Source organism: Galeopterus variegatus, unplaced genomic scaffold, assembly GCF_000696425.1.
Source record: "Galeopterus variegatus unplaced genomic scaffold, G_variegatus-3.0.2 Scaffold3342, whole genome shotgun sequence".
NCBI classification, from domain to species: domain Eukaryota; kingdom Metazoa; phylum Chordata; class Mammalia; order Dermoptera; family Cynocephalidae; genus Galeopterus; species Galeopterus variegatus.
Window position 1 is genome coordinate 161,929 of NW_007729453.1, and position 16,162 is coordinate 178,090.

Sequence of the window (16,162 nt, forward strand, 5' to 3'; positions counted from 1 at the left end):
AAGAACCAGCAGTAATTCACTTTGGAACAGAAGTTTGGTATTCCAAACAACCTTTCTAAACTCTCTGACAGATCTCATCCTGCTTAGGTAAGAAAATGCCAAATAGCAAATCCCCACACTGATCTAACCGATCAATCAAATGAGGCAGGGGGAAGGCATCATGAACACTTGAAAACTAACTAGCAGAAGTCCCCTTTACCACTGTGAAATGCATGGCATCAAATTGCATTACTTTTGTAGGGTGAATGACAGAACAGACTGCCTTTGAAGGAGTGGAAGGAATGAGCAGGCAAGGGATGAGGCACCCCTTCCAAAAAGTAAAACACCAAGATATGGTTCTTGACAGGAACATTATAGCTGGTGGTCATTCCAGGACAGTAATTTTGCACTGAAATTCCTAGACTAGAAGAAGGAAAAAGTAAGAATCATGTTCAAACATCATGAACCATTAGAGATAAGAGTTTGGCCTTTGAGGAGGAAAAAATACAAAAATGATAGGTCTGGCCTAAAAACAGTGATAGAAACAAAAATCTCTTACTCTTTCTCAGGTCATAAAACTAACATATGACACAGGTGCATCTACCAGTGCATTCTTACACCAAGAAAAAGTAACGATTTATTGTGTGCCTACCTAAACCGGGCGCTTTACAAATGTTCTTACTAATTCTAGCAAGAGCCCTTTAATACATAAGCAGTACTATCCCCATTATATAGATGAAGAAACAGATTCTGAAAAGTAATTTGCTCAAGGTCATAAAGTTCGATGTGATCTCAAAGCACACAATATTTCCACCATACCAGCTACCTCCCATGACTGGGGAATGTTTGGTGTCTCCTCAACCTATGCAACATTGGGACTAAAGGAAAACAATGCCGAACATGTAATCTACAAAGGAAACAAATGATAGAGAATTAATTACCTACAGTAATGGTGGCACGGGGGGAAGAGGAAATAAAGCAGAACAGGGAAATGACTGAAGGGCACGGCATAATTTATCAATGCTATTTTCTAGCACATGGTGGTGGGGGGAAATGTAGTGAAGCCCGACAGGAGGGTTATCTTCTCTCTAGGGGATTCCAGTCCTGGAAAAAGAGCATGGGGGCAGGGAATAGGATTAAAAAGTGAGAGGCATGTAAGAGGTGGTTACAGCAAAAATCTCCACAGACCAAGAGGCTACAGAAACTTAGAGCAAGGCAGGGAAAAGGGGCGGTTTCCAAGCTTGCAAGGGGAATGGGGGAGGATGGAGGACACAAAGTTGGTTTACTGGAAGGTTATCCTCTTTAGCGGGGGGGGGCGGAGGGGGCTGTGTTAATGAGGAATGGAAGACTAACGGCCCAACGAAGATAGGCCACTAAGACTGCAATCATCCAACCACCGACCCATTCATTGTTTCATCTGAGAGTGGACTAGCAGTGTGCACAGTTGAAGAAAATAGTGCCCTGTGCCCCGATGAGGGTCACACAAGCGTGAAGACCTGAGTAAACGCAAGGCTACTATGGCTTCAACTAAATGCAGGGAACGGGATGGGCTCTATTCAACGCCTGCGCCAAGGGGACCAACGCACGAGGAAGATGGGACGGGCTAGGGGACTAAGGCTAAGACCTAAATTAGAAGGACTAAGGAAAGGGGTGACAGGGAAAAGCTTTAACTCCCCTCTCCCCTTTCAGTACGCTCCTCAACTATCCACGTAGATGAGGAAGATTCCACGGGACGACAGAATTAGGAGAGAAAGGGGGAGGAGTACGTCAGAGACAGTACAGCTTGATCCCTAAACCCTAGCTCAAAGACCACGGCAGTTAGGGAAGTAGAGCCCATCTCTAACTCAAGAAAAACTAGGGGATTCATCTGGGTCGTCGCACCCGCAAAAAAGGCAGGGGGAGGGGACCAATCGTCGTTGGTTGGTCCCGTCTCTCCCACCGTCCACTCTAACCCCCAACGAATTCCGGACCCCTCCCACCCTCCCCAATCCGCCCACTGCGGCGGCAACGGAGGCGTTAACCGATCGGTGGGGCAAAGGAGGGCCCACACGCGGCCGAGGCCCGGGAAACGGTGTCGCCTCAACCGACTAGAAATGGGGTGGTCTTCACCTCAGGTCCGATTTACCGGCAACTATGCGTTTCGCCAACCGTCACCTTAACGTGGGGTACCTGAGAGGCGTCACAAACGCAGATAGCCAACACCTCAGTCCCGGGTCCTGACCCGACAGACATCAGCCTCCGCCGCCATCTTAACAGCGGGCGGACCGACCCTAGTCACTGCCCCCCCAACCCCGAGCTACCTCCGCCAACGGATCCCACGAGGACGTAACCGCTCCCGCGAGAACTAACCGGCTAAGAACAGCACGAGCCGAAGACGTTGCCGCCGCCTCCGCGGCTGCTGCAGTAAGTAGCCCAACCGCTGCCGCCTCCGCGCGATCCCGCGAGAACCTCTACCGGACGGGAAAAGCTCGAGCCCAGCCCTTGCCAGACCCCTCCTCCCACCAAAGTCGAAGTCGCTACAGCTCGGCTTCCACCCTTCGCGAAGCGAAAAGCAAATGACGCACAACCTCTCGAAGCACCGAGGGGCGGAACCAAACGGCAGCCTCTCGCTCTCGCATGCGCTGAGAACTATCGCGATATTACGTTTTAGAGTCGGCGAGACCTCCGAAATTCACTGCAGAATGCCGCCTGCGCCTCGCCTTTAGGAACCACGAGATCTCGCGAGACCTGCTGCACGCTCCTAAAAAGGAGAGAGGCGGGGCTTCATGAAAATGACTGGAAGTTTTTCGGGGGGGAGGGGGAAGGGAGGAACCTCCCGTCCTGCAGGGATCTAGCCTACCACGAGGTTTCCTACCCACTGCGGAGCTGGCTGCCAAACCTCGCGATGACACAGCTCAGCGCCAAATCTCGGCCATGTCCTGAAAACTGCCTCCGCCCCCTATCTAGGTGTCTAGAGCCTAGTACTTGAGGAAAATTTAAAAAGTCAACCTGTTTATTCTCACGCTTCCGGGCAGGACTGTACCAATTAGCCAGACTCCATTCTGGAAGGGGAGCAGTGGATTCCCTATTGTTACCTGCCTCCAGGAATGACATATTATCCAGAACTAACACATAAAAGACGTTCAATCTCACAATAAGCACGCAAATGCAAATGAAAACAATGACATAACATTTTTTTCCCCTTAGATCGAAAAAAATTTTTTGAAGACCTATTATATGCAGACTCTTTCCCTCGCCGCACTGCAGGCTAAGGTGAATCCATCTTAATCTAACTAAAGGCTCACACCCTTAGTTATGGCTCCAAAGCCACTAATTCTAACTAATGAAGTTTTACCCTGGCATAACCAAAAAGATCCAATAAAGTGGTTTTCTCCAAACAAAGGAGTCTGCCCTCAAAGGAAAATTCAAGCTGGGGGGGGCGGGGTGCTTGAAGCTTTTAATATGGCAGTTTTTCCACGACTAGCCAACAATGTTTCTCCAATAAATCTTGGGATCCAATCTGACTCGATTTGTGGGCTTTTCCATTCTAATGCATTGTTCTGTCCGTCCTAATATAAATATCGTTCCTTTAGAGTACATGTTAATAGCTAGTAGTACAAATACCCACATCTTTACTTATCTTTTAAAATATTTTCTCGGTTATTCCTAGCCATTTTTTCCCCCGATGAACTGTAGAATCATATTAAGTTCCGAAAACTTGGTGTATTTATTAAAATTGCATCAATTGTATAAATCAACAGAGGAAAAATAGATATCACTACAAAATTGAACCTTCTTATCCAGAAGCATGGAATTCGTTCTCCATTTATGCAAACGTTCTTTTATTATATTTCTCAATAAAGTTTTTTAGTTTACTTCTAGTTATTTTTATTCGGTTTTTTGCTATTGCGAATGGGATATTTTTAGTATTAAATTTTCAAAATGCTTACTGCTTACAAATAGGAAGACTATTGATATGTGCCTATTTACTTTTGGAATCCTACAAATAAAAATATGTTCAATTTCACTAGTAATCAGGGAAATGCAAATGAAAACAATGACGTACGATTTTTTCCCCTTTAAATTGGCTAAAATTACAAAGATCGATAATAATTCGCGTTGACACAACTGTGGAAAAATAGGCACTCTCGCACAACATTGGGGAGTGTAAATTAGTATAGTCTTCTGGAAGGCAATTTGGACAAATCTATCAAAATTCAAACTGTATATACAGTCTGGCCCAGCGATTACTAAGAATTTCTCCTACAGAAATACTCATACATGTGCATGAAATATATACACAAACCCATTCATTATAGCATTGCTTGTAAAAGCCCCTTCCCCCCGAAAAAGCCAAACAAGCCAATATACATTCAATCGGGAAATGGTTAAACTATAGTACAATCATACAATGCAGCTATTTAGAACTGAGATAAATCTGAATTCCCTGATACAGAAAGATCTACAAGACATAATGTTAAATTTTTAAAAAGCAATTAGGTAGTCGAAATGAATGGGTGTGTGTAGTACCATTTAGATACCAAAACATACATATACAACGCCTAGTAGTTACCCGCGAAGCCTGCCTGCCTGCCCCTCAACCTTCCCTCTCCTCTAAGGCCGCCTTCCTCGAATCCGTGAGAAAAACGCCGAAGGCCCAGCCTCTACTCCCTCTCTAGGGCCACTTGGTCATGGCTAATGCCAGTACCTCGCGTCCCCTCTGTCGGCCACTCTCTCGCCACACAGCCGGCCGCTGTCCCGCTGCCCCCGAAGATGCGGCTAGCTCTCCGCTGGCGCGGGCCGAGGCCTGGGGGAGGCGAGAGGAGGCGGGGTTCAGCGAGGGTTGGGGCAGGCCGGCCGGCCCCTCCACCAGCCTTTCCCACAGGCTCCCAAAGGCCGCCACCTCCGCGCCTCCGCGCAGGGTCCCGTGGGAACTACCCCCCCAAAACATCCGCGAGGAGCCGAGGGCGACCGCGCAATCAGAGCCCGCCCCCCAGCCCGGGGGTAGACGCTCACCTCGGCCGCAATGGCTCCGCGGGGCCCGCAGGAGCTTGCGGGGTGAGCGGCCCTGCTTCAGCCCTGCTCCCCTCGCTCGCCCTCAGTCGAAAGCCTCCCCTTCAAGCTCGGCTCACGCTAGATTTGAAGCTCCACCCACCGCACAGAAACCCCGCCCCTGCCCCTTGGGAGGGCGCTCCCTCCGCTGTGAAGCCCGGTCCCCTGCAGGGTACCGCGCCTGAGGTACTTAAGGCCCAATAAATGCAACCGCAGGGGATAGTAGGGTCGCTAAGGAACTGGGATTTGATTCGAGGCGCGGTGAAAGCCGCTGAAGGGGACATGATTTGATTTGAGATACGTTTAAAAATTAACGACCTCTCAAGCTGCCTTGTGAAGAATGGGGGGCGGGAGGGGGCAAGAGGGCAAGCCAGGACAGAGTGCGGAGGGCGGGAGACGACTAGGACGCCGACCACGGTGACTTCACACGGGCAAACCCTTAAAACACTTCAGGCACACCCCTAAAACACTTCAGGCACATAGTAAGCCTTCAATAAGCATTCTCTTTCTTTTTCTCCTTGGTATTATTTTGGGGTGGCAGTGCGATTGGCAAGGAGCCTATAAGAGGATCTGCATCTGTAAATGCGTAGGAATAAAAAGGACTTGGTAGATACCCCTATTAACCGTGCTTCATCTGGGTAGTGGGCGGAATGAGACTGGGCGGGGTTCTGATTTGCAACTCTAGATACTTCGATAAGGTTTGAGTTTTTAACAAAAAATATGTATTAGTTTGGTATTTTAAAGTATGAGGACAAAAGTACTATCCAAAGAACTCGAGACATAGAGGAAATAAAAACTGTAATTATATCCTCCAGAGCAGTGGGAATCTGCTGAATGAATCCAGTCCCTCCCTTCCCCCAATATGCACTTGCACATAAGAGTTTGTATACAATCTCAGGAGATGTACTGAGGCCCCTTTGAGATAGACTGTCTCATTAAATATTCTTACAATATTATTTTTACTAGGTGAATGTTATTCCATTGTAAGGCTAATTATTTATTAAACCAAGGCCCTATGTTTAGATCTTTCTGTCATAAGAAATATAGGCATGAACTTCGATGTTATTAAATGTTTGCCTGTTTCTAAGATTTCTTTTCATGGAGAAATTTGTAGAAATGCAGTAGCTAGGATCAAAAGGTCACTCCTCCCCAAAACATAAAACAAACCTTCTAGAACAGTTGTAACAACATATAGTCCCACCAGAAACATACGATAATTCCAGTTAATTCTGATATTCCCATACTTTCACCAATATTGCTCTTATAATTCTCCAAAACCATTTCAATGTAATAAACCCTTTGATTCTAATTCCAATATTTCACAACATCTGCTTTTTTTTCTTCTTTTTTTGACAGCTGGCTGGTACGGGGATAGGAACCCTTGATTTTGGTCTTAACATCGTGCTCTAACCTACTGAACTAACCGGCCAGACCAGCATCTGCTTTCATTGTAATAACCCATGGCCTCTACTCCTAATTCTAACCCCTACCTTTCTACTGTTAATTCCTAGGCCCTATCAAGTCTAGTTCCCTACTCCTAATTCTAAAATCCCACATACCCCACACTAGTTTTAATTGCAATCTTCAGCCGCCTCTATTTCCCTTGCTAACTCCACTCCTCTTGTTCTAATTCCAACCAATACCACCCCGCTACAAGCATGCGCGCACCCTCCCCCTGTTTTTATTTTTCTTGTTGGAGAGTATTAAGAAGATATATGAAAACATAAAGAAAATAGCAAAGGAAAAAATTTGTAATCCCACCACTCAAAGAGGACCAGTATTAATGTTTTGGGTGTATGTCCTCCCAGCCTTTTCCTATGTATTATGTATGTTATTTATAGTTCTAAACAAGAATATTATCGTAGTATGTTATTATTTAATAACCTGGTGAATATTTTTCATTTCATTAAATATTTGTCCATAACATTTTAATGGCAACATGAAGCATTCTTTTCTTTAGCATCTTTTCTATAGCATAATTAACTTCAGTTTTGTTCTTTTTTCATTTAAAAAATATTTTCCTAGTTACACATGAATGCATTATTGTAAAACAAGCAATGCAGATAAAGTTCCTCTTACATTCATGTACACAAATAGAAATACATAGCTTTGTTTTGTACTTTCATTTTTAAAAATATAAATAGCATCCTATTTTATGTATTGTTCTGTTAATTGCTTTAATCACTTAATATAGCTTGAAGATCTTTCCATGTCAGCATATATAAATCTACCTTTAATTTTACTTACTGTATAGTATTCCACTGAATGAGTGTATTATAGTTTACCATTCACTTATTGATAAACATATGTTGTTTTCAGCCTTTTACTATTACGGTGCTTTTTTTTTTTTTTTTTTTTTACTATTAACTGTGCTGCAATGAAAATCCTTGTACTGTACATGCTTTTTTGTGCATATGCTAAACTATTCCTGTAAGGTGAATTATGAAGAAATGGAATAGCTGGATCAAAGACAGCACATTTTGAAATTAATGAAAATCCTTGTACTGTACATGCTTTTTTGTGCATATGCTAAACTATTCCTGTAAGGTGAATTATGAAGAAATGGAATAGCTGGATCAAAGACAGCACATTTTGAAATTTTAATACATAATGCCGGGCCGAACCCGTGGCGCACTCGGGAGAGTGCGGCGCTGGGAGCGCAGCGACGCTCCCGCCACGTTCGGATCCTATTATAGGAATGGCCGGTGCGCTCACTGGCTGAGCGTGGTGCGCGCGACACCACACCAAGGGTTGCGGTCCCCTTACCGGTCACGAAAAAAAAAAAAGACAAAAAAAAAAAAAAAAACATAATGCCAAATTGTCATTTAGAAAGACTATTTCAGTTTACAACTCCCCCAGCAGTAAATAAGAATAACCATTTTCCTAAAAATTCTTACCCACACTGGATATTAATCAATCATTTTAATATTTTGTTAGTGTAATGGGTGGAAAATGTCTCATTATTAGCATTTCCCTGCTTATTAGCAAGATCAAGGAATGTTTTCTTATGTTACTTGGCCATTTGTCTTATTTTGTGACCTGCCTGTTCATATCATTTATCTATTTTCCAATTGAAAAATTTGTCGGATTATTGAATTATGTAGTCTGGATATAAATCTTTGTGACTTTTTTTTTTTTTTTGCAGACTTTTGCTTATTTTTAAATTTTGTTTATGGGGTCTTTTGGGGTGTAGATGTTTTAAATGTTGATGTATTCAAATTTCTCAGTAGTTTCTTTTATGGCTTTTGCAGTTTGAATCTTGCAGAAGGCCTCCCTACTTCAAGATTAGAAACATTTTCCTGTATTTCCTGGTAATACTTTAGAATGTTTTATGTTTAGTTCTTTAATTCATCTGGAATTTTTTTGGTGAACATTTTTCAAAGTCATTAAATATTCCTACAATTTAAGTATAACTTTAATAGATGAATATTATTCCATTGTAATACTAATTACTTATTAGTATTTTTCATAAGGCTTTAAACATTTATTGAACAATCATTCTTTCCCTTTAACAAAAACCAAATTCTTAAGTATATATGTGGGTTTGAATGTAAATTATCTATTCAATAGTCCTAAAATCCATACTAGCACCAATAACAAACTATTTTAAGTACTTGAGCTTTAAGTTATATTTTCATGTCTTCTAGGACAAGCCCCTTTCCCCCCCGCCCCAAAATTACATGACTATTCTCATCCATTTTCTATTTCAGATGAATTTTAAAATTAGCTTTTTAAGTTCTATAAAAATTCCTATTGGGCTTTTTTCTTTCTTTCTTTCTTTCTTTCTTTCTTTTTTTTTTTTTTTTTTTTTTTTTTTTGTGGCTGCACTCAAATGAGTACAGAATATTATATTTGACAAACCAATCCTCTATTGCCTCGTATTTATGTTGTATCTAATTGTCCACTATCATAAGCAACTATGTGAAGGACATTTAGAAAAGTCTTTGGTTGCCACTATGATTGTTTAACTACAATAAATTTCAATAAGTCAAAGCATAAACACATTTGAAGAAAGGTTGATAGGTATTGCCCAATTTACTTTGAGAATGATTTTTACAAACACTCCCATGGGGCATATGGGTGTGTCATTTCCCTATCCCACTGCGTGACTGGGTCATTAACGGTTTTGAGCCTTTGAAAATTTGATAGGCTCAAAACAGATCTCATATCTCATTGTTCTGCTGATGTAATGTGTTTTGTATGTTTTTTATTGTTGCATAACAAATTACCACAAATTCAGCAACTTGAAACAACATCCATTAATTTTCTCAGTTGTGTAGGTCTGAAGTCCTGGTGGGGTTGGTTGCGTTGTCTGCTTAAGGTCTCACAATGCCAAAATCAAGGTGTCACTAGATTAGGCTTTCATCTGGAAGCTCTGGGGAACAATTTACTACTTCCAAGCTCATTCAGGTTGTTGATAGAATTTAATTGCTTTTTGTTGTAGGACTGCGGTCTCCCATTTCCTTACTGGCTGTCAGATGAAGAGCTGCTCTCAGCTTCTAGAGACCACCCACATTTTTCTTCACGTGGCCCCTTCCATCTTCAAGCCAGCACATTGAATCCTTCTCTTACTTCAAATCTCTCTGACTTCTCCTGCCATTAGCCTGAGAAAACTCCCTACTTTTAAAAGGTTCATGTGATTAGATTAGGATCATTGGGACAATGCAGAATAATCGCCCTATTTTAAAGAGAATTGATTAGTGGCCTTAATTACACCTGCAAAATCCCTTTTGCCAGGTACCGTAACATAATCACAGGCATATCTCATTACATTCATGGTCCCAAAAATTAGGGTGGGAAATCTTGGGGGGGGCATTTTAGGATTTTGCCTACCACAGTTCTGTTTTCCCTTTTTCAAACAACTACATGAGTGCATTCTAGTGGTAAAAGATTCAAATATCACAGAAGTACTGTATGTGGAACAAAACATGAAAGCTGCTTTCACCCTTCCCCTCACTATCACCCCTACTTAGAAGTAGCCCTCAATGTTTTTTGTGCATAGCGGGAAGTGTTTTTGTAACTGGCCACCCTACTTTCCTTCCTTATCAATTGTAATAGTTTTTGTATTCGTTCTCTTTGGTTTTCCAGGTGGATGATGAGAGCATCTGCAAATAATGATTTCCTCTTCTTATCATATTTATAATTCCTATTGCGTTTACTTGACATGTTGTTTTACTTAAAAATGTTCAACAGTAGAAGCAACAGTGGGCATCTTTGTCTGTCTTCTAGTTTGACGAAACTTCTAGTGCAGTGTTACCAAAACTGATGTTCTGGATGATAAGAGATTTTTAGGGAGGAAGAAAGTGAGGGATGGCCATTGGGTAGGCATCAACAGTGTGGACCATGCAAAAAACAGTGAGGATGATGTTGCTTCTAGAAACGCTGAAATTTCCAGACAAGAACAGAATTTGGATCCAGCACTGCAGAGCAGGCTTTGCTGTGCTACCACTCCAGGGGGCAGAATCCCAAGCAGTCAGGTGGAGTTGTGCCTCTCTGAGAAACCACAACCCAAAACCTCTTTTCTGGCTGGCCCAACATTACCTGTATCTGATACCAGAGTTGCTCCTTAGAAAGCTATGATCGGTCTACATCTGCCCATCTTGTTCACAACAACAAAAGCAAAACCAAAGAGCAAAAAAATCCACTAGACATGCCAAATTACGCACATCCAGTCAGCTTGCCATGGTGACTGACTCTGTGGCCTGTAGCAGCAACTTTCAAATGCTTTTGAGCTTGATTCACAGAATAAGAAACATAATTGACATCACAACTCAGAACACACACACGTGTGCACATACACACATCTGAAACCAATGTTTCACAAAACAGTATTTACCTTTCCTATGTGAATACACTACATTTTTTATTTCTTTTTTTCATTTTCTATGCATTTTTTAAACGTTGATTTTGTCCCACTAAATTAATTTCACAACCCACCAATGCTTTATGACCTACAGTTTGGAAAGAATTGCCTTTAGGGGTAAGATGTAATAGTTTCCAATTCCAGAGGCCTTTCGTGGCCACCAGTAGCCCCATGTGGAATGTTCTAGCTCCCTTCGTATCTGCTTTAAGACTTGAGCCAGAACAATGCTTCTGCAACCTTATCATTTTCCTCATCATCTTCCCTGACCTCAGAGCTCTAGTCTTCTAAATCAGCCATCTTAGCAGTGAGAAGGCCAGAGGGCCTCCAGGCTGTGCATGGAGCCTGAGTTGCCCTAGCAACATTCGGCTATAATTGACCTCCCCAGGCACCTGCTCCAGCCTAGCCTGCTTCTCTGCACTACGGGCTATGGCCCCCTCTTCTTCTGCCTTTCTAACAATTTTTTCCATCCTCGTTACATAGACAGATGTCCCCTCATTCCTCCCCATCTGGATGGTCAGATTCTTGGCACATACCTCCACTCTGAAATGATTAAACACTCACAGTGATGGATGATTTGCATTTCTTTTAGATCACAAATGATCTCTAGTGCTGGCCAATTTAACTCAGAGATCACAAACTCAAATGCAGGCAGGGGCTAAGCAGGTCCTACAAAAGCCTAGATGGGGACTGTACCCTGTCGCAAAAGAAACAGTCGCTACTCCATTCACAGCTGATTTTTCCATACAGCAATGCACATCCACATGGCCAGAATCTTTGAACTTTTCCAGAGAAGCCACAAAATCTGGGTTTTTATATGAACTCTACCAATTTTTACATACTGGCAAGTAATTTTTAAAATATTTTTGAAAATTTTTATGGGCCTAATCAAACACATCTGTGGATTGGATCTGTACAGCAGACTACCAGCTTGCAAGCTCTGTTTTAAGCTCTCTTTTATCCTGTCTTGCATTTGGACTTGATGTCCTCTGCGATCTGAGGCCAACAAAAACAAAAACAATAACTGGCCTTAAATTAGCTCTAAAGTTTTCTGCCTCCCAGATGCTCACAGTAATTAGGCAAGACTCTTACTTGGTGTTCATGGGGCAAAGCCAGTTGGTTCCACTGTCTTTGTTGGGTACCAGGGCACCCAGTTCTACCTATTATTCTGTTCCACTTTGTTCCAATCATGCAGTGAGAATGTAAGGCCAGCTGCTGGAGAAAGCCCTGACCTTTTGGGAAGGAGGCCCTTCCCTTTGTTCCTCCCTTTGATCATGTCTATCAGTTAGATGACACTTCCCTTTCTTGTATTCCCACCTGTCATGAAATAGAAACTTCTGCCCTTTCAGAAATATTGGGAAGACAGCTTTCGAGCAGCCCCTCCCCACCTTCTTTCACACCCCATCCCCTCCCCACAGAGACCCCAAAATGTAACTGAGTGCTTGTTGTTCAGCCCCTGCTGAGCTCCCTACTCTCTCTTTTTTGGAGCTCCCTTGCCCACAGCACACTTGTGTTCTCCTCATTGCCTCTCCATGTGATCAGCCTATGAGGGTGGGGGTGTCTGCAGGTGGAAGAGCACCTTTTCTGTGAATGACAGGGTGAGGGTCTGCTCTGCAGACCCATCCATCCCCTTCAGGAGCGTGCAAATGTTTAGGCTTGGGATGAACGAGTTAGAAACCTGATTCAGACTGCAGGCCACAGGCCTATTTTCCAAATCAGTCTTGTCAACAATACATCTCGATATTCTGATCCCTCTTTGACTCCTGTGTCTATTTTTCAATTAGTTCAGAATTCAGGGGAGAGAGTGGTGTGATTATAAAACCTTTAGAGAGACCCCATGGTGTATGGGTGGGAAAACCTCAAGAAATGGATCCAATGACTGGCATTTGAGGGAGGCAGTTCTCTTTGTGGGAGTGTGGTGACTGGTGTGCACAGGTGTTGTGGCTCCTTTTTTTTTTTTTTTTCTGTAAGAGCAGGACTTAGAAAGCACTGGCCATGTGCATCATTGGCTTTGGGAGTTTGCAGCAGTTTATATGATGACTGGTGTCTGCTGGCACGTAACTGCTTTTCATAGACAGCAGCCTCATAAAGCACAGGCCTTACAGGTTTTTGACATTACAACTGTGGCTGGTGTCTAAAAGCAGGTAGGCCCATGTAGACCCTAAGTAAGAACAGACTGTGTGTGCTTTTGTGGCTGAAGCAGGCATTAGAGTATCAAGCAAAGAAATATGGCAGAAGGAGAAGTCGGAGAGATTCCAAGGGTAAGATGTAGAGGCCATGTGCAAGAATGGGAGAGAGGACTCTAGGAGCTAAGCGTGGCCCAGCTGACAGCCAACAAGGAAACAGGGTCCTCAGTTCTATGGGCATAAAGAGCTGAATTTTGACAACAACCTGAATGAGCTTGAAAGCATATTCTTCCCAGAGCCTCCCAATAAGAGCCCAGCTGGCCAATAACTTGATTATGGCCTTGTGAAACCTGGAGCAGAGAATCCAGTCGAGCCAATCCAGACTTCTGACTTATAGAACAATGAGAGAACAAATTTGTATTTTAAAGCCTCTAAATTTGTAATTTGTTCCAATAGCAATAAGAAACTACTACACATCAACATATTGAGTACATAAAATTTGGACATATTTATGAAGGGAAGACTAAGATCATTGTAAAATATGTCATGCATTTTAGATGAGTTTCAAAGCAATACAATTATGGGTGGGGAAGCAGGTATGACATGTTCTTGTGGGCACTTGCTCAGGACATGTATAGGGTGAGGGCTCCAAGAGAAGGAAACAGGGAAGATGAGATATACTAAGGGGGAAATCAGGCAAGCCAATGATAGATTGAGTTAAGACTGGAATAGATATTGATTTTAGTGGGAGAATCCTTCCTGGTGGAATTATGCAATTCTGGTGAGGTGAAACTAGACAAGAATTGTCAAACAATGGGTGATTTTGCCAGATCCAGAATTTCTTGACTGCATATCTTTCTTTCACTGTGATGAATTTCACAAGATAAAATAGAGAGGAGTTTGTTAGGAAAGCAAATGGCTGAGCCTGAAAGCAAAATTAAAGAAAAAGGAAGGAACACACAGTGATTCAAAAAGCAGTAGCCATCATGTCAGACACTGCTGATCGTCCTCCAATATCTCACCTTATTTCACAGTAATTATCTTTTTAGATATACACACACCTAGCCAGCTAAAGATTGTATTCCCATTCTCCATTGCAGCTAGGTGTGACTAAATATTAGCCAATGAGATGTGACTGGAAACAATGTTCACAACTTTTGGGTTGAGCCCTTAATGCAAGAGGTAAACCCTCTTTCTTCCCCTTCTTCATCCTGCTGACTAAAATGAGAGCAGTTTTGTAATATGGTTGGGAACATCATTCTAGCAATGATGAGAAGGAGAATGAATGACTCTCTGGATAACCTCACAGAACAGTTACCAGGCTAGCCTTGTACTGCCTTTTTCTGGTCTGTTACATCTGAGGAAAATACATTTCTGTTTTATGTAAGCCTCTGTTAGTTTGGGTCACTGTTACAAGAACCTGGACCTATATCCTAACTTATATAGCCATGCACACGTTAGATAAGGAAAGATGACCAGCCTAAGAAGCAGATTAAAATGTTAAAAACTTAGCTGAGCTTCTGGCTCAAGATGGTGATTTGAGAATTTGCTAGAACCTGCCTTCAGCCCTGTTTCAAATACATAGAAATCTAGTGTAAAATGTTCCCAACTTTTTAATGTGAAAAATCTCAAACACATAGAAAAGTTCAAACTAGTACAATGAATGTCATTATGCCCACCACTCAGTTTCAACAATTGTTAACATTTTGCCATACTTGCTTTATCTATCTATCTATCACTATCTAATTTTTGAACCATCTGAAAATAAGTTGACTACAGCATCCCTAAATACTTCAGTGTGCATCTTGAAAGGATATTCTCCTATATAACTACAAAACCTTTATCACACTTAAGAAAATAAATAATATTTCACTATCATCTGATATCATCCAGACCATATTCAGATTTCGCTAATTGTCCCCCAAATGTCTTCACGAGATTTTTTTAAAACTCAGTATCCAGTCAAGTTTCACACATTGCATTTTGTTGTATCTCTTTAGTTTGAATTTGGAAAAGTTGTCCCATCTTTTTATAAAATATTTTTCAGGTTAAAAAAATAAACAGCAGTACTTGAAAGCAAACAAAAAAAGATCTCCAGTGGTCAGAAACAGAGTGAAGACCCATAAAGGAGAGAGAGACATGTGCACAGATGATGAGGAGCCAGGACTGACACCAGCTGTAGGTGCTGGAATTTCAGTTCCTGCTTAGGCAGAGGAGCCAAGGCCTTCCATGGGCTTTGGAAATCAGCCTAGAGTGAGCAACATGTCACACACGAACATTAAAACAAAAGTGAGGTATCTTTTTTTTTTTTTTTTTTTTACCAATTAGGCAGACAAATATTTAAAATCTCCCAAAAGTGTTGGGAAGAATGTGGGGATAAGCCCACATCCTGCACTGATGGTGGGAATATCAACTGGTTCAACCACTCTGGAGAGCAATTTGTCAAAATGTTGTCAAAAAATAAAATGTGATGATATGGTCATATGATGAACACTGCACAAGTGCTGCTAGATCTACATATAGCAATAAGGATAGTCTTGAAAGCACAACGTTGAATAAAAAATGATACAATTACATAAATGGAATATGCACAAAAAATACCATATATAGTTTATAGATGTATATATGTTTGTAAAGTATAAAAACGGATGAGAATATACTCCCGACCATAGTGGTTGCCTCAGAGGAGAATGGCAATACAGATGGTGGTTAAATGGGAACTTTAGCTATATCTCTAAGATTTTTTTAACTGCAGGAAGCAAATATGACAAAAATCTACAATTCTAGATGATGGGAGTATGGGTTTTTGTTATAATATTCTTTGTACTTTTTCTGTAGCCTTCACATTTCTCACAGTTAAAAAGAAAGAGGAAACTCAGCTGAGCCTGCTTCAGAGGAGAAAAGGGAGCCACAAGAGTGGACAGAAAACTGTTTCTGCTGTTGCTGAAATTCTTAAGGCCTTTCACTAGGGTAGCAAGCACAAGGCAGAGGAACTTTTCCTCACCAGGGCCCAAGGGCACAAGCATCTGAATGTCAGTTGAGGACTCCACTGAGGGTAATTCGTCAAATACATTGGAAGTAAAGGAGAAACCATCATTAAGAGGCAGGCTTCATACAGCCAGCAAAGCCTGTGTTGGACTTCTGACCTAGACCTATAAGATAATAA

At 42.0% G+C, this 16,162-nt stretch overlaps 1 protein-coding gene across 3 annotated transcripts in view; it reads right to left on the reverse strand.

Moving 5' to 3' along the window:
• Window positions 1-2,569, reverse strand: part of HUWE1 (HECT, UBA and WWE domain containing 1, E3 ubiquitin protein ligase) — a 150,321-nt gene extending 147,752 nt beyond the window's left edge. For 2 of the 3 annotated variants that reach the window (XM_008584708.1, XM_008584707.1), the window contains exon 1: window positions 2,329-2,421. The gene's annotated coding sequence lies outside the window, so the exon portion shown is untranslated. Of the gene's footprint in view, window positions 1-2,328 lie in introns of all 3 variants that reach the window. The other variant, XM_008584709.1, reaches the window with a different exon arrangement.
• Between the last annotated feature and the right edge of the window lie 13,593 nt (window positions 2,570-16,162).